The following is a 4,280-nucleotide window of genomic DNA, read 5'->3' on the forward strand; positions in this document are numbered from 1 at the left end:
CCTGAAAAATATCTAGCACTCACTATGCTCCTTCCAATTCTTCATTTACTCTCTTCTTCCCTCTCTTCTTTGAAGATATGTCCATAAAATTAAGAGAAAGGAAGACTGAAAATATAAGGTGACAAGTATTTTCTGCATCATGGAAAAGCAACAAGTCTGTAAGTTTTCCTGACTTCACTCCAAGAATAGTTTTCAGTTATCGAAAATTCATTGTACTGAACTCCCGACCTAGTTTATGAAACCAAAAGACAAAATTTAATAATTTAAAGGTGTTTTAGTTCTCTATTACTATGTAACAAAATACTCCTCAAGTTAGTAACAAGTTAAAAACATGTATTATCTTAATAGTTTATGAGGGTCAGCTATTAGGGTAGGGCTTAGGTAGGTGGTTCAGCATCTCCTATGACTGCAGTGAAGTCAGCCAGGGCTGCAGTTCTAGAGGCTGAGAACTCACTTCTAAGTTCACGCATGTGACTTCTGATGGAGGCTTCAATTTGTTTTACCATATAGTCCTCTCCATAAGGCTGTTCACACAACATCATGACTTTCCCTAAAGCAAGTGGCACAAGAGAAAGAGAGCTCTCAAAACAGAAGCTTCAGTCGTTTATACCTTATTTTGGAAGTGACATGCATCACTTCCACTAACTTCTATTGATCACACAGACAACCCTGGTACAGTATAGCAGAGGGCTACACAAAGATGTGAATACAAAGAGGTGGGAATCATTGGGTGTCATCTTGGAGGCTGGCTACCAAACACTTACTGCCATTATCCACTGAGTGGAACTGAGCCCTATGCATTCCAGTGGTGTACTTGGAACTCAGTACACCAGACAAGGTGTACTGAGAAAGCAGGACATTCTAGACACATGGGTTTTATTCTAACCTGAGATTACAATGTAAAAACAACGGAGATACCTGAAAGCTTCACTGTTCACAGCTGAAAATAGAAGAATGTGAAATGTCAGCTTAGCACCATGCTTCTCACATGTCACCAACTGACTAAATACTTTAGCAAACAAATCCTGTTAAGTGTAGATACTTTGGGATGGGGTCTCCAGTTTATTTGTATTTACCCTTTAGAAGAAATATCTTTTTCCTCCCTAATAGAAGAAATATCTTTTTCCTCCCTAACCTTTAAGGTCTCTTAGCTACAGAATTCACCTTAGTTATACAGAAAGATTTCCAAAAACCCAAGAGATTTTTATTTCAATGATATACTTTGATGGAACTCTAGTTGATATTTTTCAATAAAGATTTATTGTGATTCAAATAATTGAGAATAATGAACACAGTGCTTGGCACATAAGAAGCAGTCTAACTATGTACTGATTAAATAAGTACATCTTTTTCTACCATTTTTTATGTAAAATGACAAAAGAAAATGTAGTAGGTTAGATTTTTGTGTTAATATTATAAAGAAAAGTGGACTTTCTAAAGGAAACTAGAAATCCATAAATATATACATAAATTTCAAAAGAAACACATATAGGAGAAGCAAAATGTTACTGCCAGGTTAGAAACTTGTATTTCCAAACAACTATAATTTAAACAAGAAATGAAATTTTTTGGAATCTTTTTTAAAAAGTCCATTAGTACTCATAAAAATAACAAAAATCTCTTTCCTTTATTATAGTATTTGTATCTAGTTTCAAAAAAATGTATCAGGACTCAAAAGCTGAAATTAAGGTAATTTAAAACCACTTCAAAGATGTTATGAACTCCTTATTAAATCTTATCTCATAGGTACTTCTATACTATAATTTATAATTCATGATTTTGGAAAGAAAACGAAAAATTGACTTTGAGCAATCATTTTAAAGACAATTTTAAACTGACAACTTGCACAAAGATATGATTGAGGAATTTAAATATTCATAAGTTTTCTCTAGGTTTTATTATTTTAGGTTATCATAACCTATAATAATAATCTGAATGATTCCAACACAATGAAAAAAGGCTAAGCAGGTGGTTAACAGATTCTTAGAAACATTACTTGTTAAAATTATTGCACTAAAAATGTAGAGTGAGGGGAGGTTTAAGGTGTTTCTAGGTGATGATTAAACAATGATCTTTCAACTGCTGGTCACTTATTTCATAGCAAATCATCCTCTATAAAAAAAATTGCTAGGAACAGTTTAAATGGCCAGAAAAAATTAAGTTTCTTGAATTTTATAACGTTGTCAACATAAAACAAAAGCCCAACTTCAAGTTTATTCACTCATTTACTCTGCTTTTCCCCTGATTTGTTCATCTTCAGAGCAGTACTACATTCCAACCTATTCTATATGTAGTGTTTTAGTGGTGTACTCTCCCTACCTACCCTCTAGAATATGAACTCCACAAGAGGAGGGTTCTTTCTGTAATATATTCTATTTTATATCCAGGTCTTAGAGATGTCTCAGGTTCATACAAGGTGTTTTATAAATGTTTACTGAGTAAATGAATGAACCAATTGTTATCATGCACCATACACTGAACTGAGGACCAAAGATGTAGTAATTAACAATGTGGACATGGTCCCTATCATGGCAAAGCTTATAGTTTACTGAAGGTACAGACAAGTAGACAATTACAGGAACCAATATTATGAGTGCTGTAAAAGAGGAAAACACAAGAGTGGTACCAAACCTGAAACTGGAGGAAGGCTTTCTGAAATCAAAACTCAGACCTAAAAGATATTTGGAAATTAGCCAAGTTTTTCAGAGGTGAACAGAAAAGAGAGAAAACTGCTTAATATGGAGAAGCTGTAAGTGCAATGACCCAGAGATAAGAGAAAGAATGACCCAAAAGAAATTCTGTACAATTCCATCATAGAGATTAAATTGAAGCAGGAGAAGTAGAAGTTCAGATGTTTTCAGCAGATGCTTTCAGTACCAAGTAACAGGAAAACCTCTCTAGGTCCTGAGATGACTGTGCAAACAATTAGATTAGAACTCAGCTTATTTTTTTTCTTTTCCCAGGTCCAATTCCTCACCAAGATTTCATTCTTGGCACCCCAACATTTGCACTGGTCATCTCAAAGACTATCAATACCTCCCAGACCTGTTCACTTCCTCTTTACATCCAGAACAGAAACAAAAAAGGAAGGTGAGTCCTATTTCCAGAAAAATCCTCAGTTTCACTTCAGTTGGTCAATATGGTTCACATGAAAGCTAGGTACTGGAATGGACTGACTGGGCTCACCCAAGCCCCCTGCTGAATTCTTGGAACTTAGATGGAATCCATATCCTGACATCACAGTAAGCCAATAGAAACCAGGGGTACTTGGTAATGCAATAAAGGAAAATTGAATGCACAGGCAGCTGGCCTGTTGTATTTGCCTGGTAACTTTAGACTGTATCATAAAAGCAACTAAGATCCACTGAATTGAGCAAAGGAAGAGTCCACTCAGACAGCCATGTTAGAAATATCACTCTTTATGCAATGTGAAGAAAAGAGTGAACAGAATCAAGATTAGAAATGGAGACAGTAGTTAGCAGATTGGTGCAAGGTGCTGTCAGTATGGATAGACTGAGAATAAAAGATTCAGGAGATATTCACATTAGAATAGACAGACATTGGAGAATCTTTAAATTTAAGAAGTGGAGGAGACAGCAATGTCAAGGACAATTCCATGTGTAACGACTGGCCCAGTGGACATGGGCAGAAGTCCCATAGAAACCAAGAAGGAAAAACAACTTGTAGTGAGGAATGATGAGTTGATTTCTAGATATGAGTTTGATATGTCTACAGGTTATAACCTTAAAGTTGTTTCAGTTCTCAGAGTCATGTCATTTCAGATGTTAAAGAAGTTGTATAATTTTATAATAGAAGTAAAAACTAGAGGGCAGCCCGGGTGGCTCAGTAGTTTAGCGCCACCTTCAGCCCAGGGTGTGACCATGGAGACCTGGGGTTGAGTCCCACCTGAGGCTCCCTGCATGGAGCCTGCTTCTCCCTCTGCCTGTGTCTCTGTCTCTGTCTCTGTCTCTGTCTCTGTCTCTTTCTCTCTCTCTCTCTCTCATGAATAAATGTGTGTCTCTCATGAATAAATAAATAAAGAAGTAAAAAGTAGGTATAATATTTACTAGTTATTAGCCAAGGACCCATTTCCTTTTTGTGCTTAAGTTTTTGTTCCATAGTTTCTAAACACTGATGCTATTTTCCAAAGCTAAAAGTTAGGAGGAAAAATGAAGAGACTAGAAGCATATAATAAATCATCTGTGTTTTCCTCTAACAAGAAACATAAATGCATATTAAATACCACCTGCTACAATGACATGGAAATAGAATAAGAACTA

The 4,280-nt window shown here is 35.7% G+C and overlaps 1 long non-coding RNA gene across 1 annotated transcript; it reads right to left on the reverse strand.

Moving 5' to 3' along the window:
- Window positions 1–312: 312 nt before the first annotated feature.
- On the reverse strand, window positions 313–3,180 carry LOC112654800 (uncharacterized). The gene is made up of 2 exons (XR_003133373.2): window positions 2,978–3,180; window positions 313–550 (listed from the first exon to the last, which is right to left on the reverse strand). It is a non-coding gene; the product is annotated as an uncharacterized LOC112654800 (long non-coding RNA).
- Between the last annotated feature and the right edge of the window lie 1,100 nt (window positions 3,181–4,280).

Source organism: Canis lupus, chromosome 15, assembly GCF_003254725.2.
Source record: "Canis lupus dingo isolate Sandy chromosome 15, ASM325472v2, whole genome shotgun sequence".
Taxonomy (NCBI): Eukaryota; Metazoa; Chordata; class Mammalia; order Carnivora; family Canidae; genus Canis; species Canis lupus.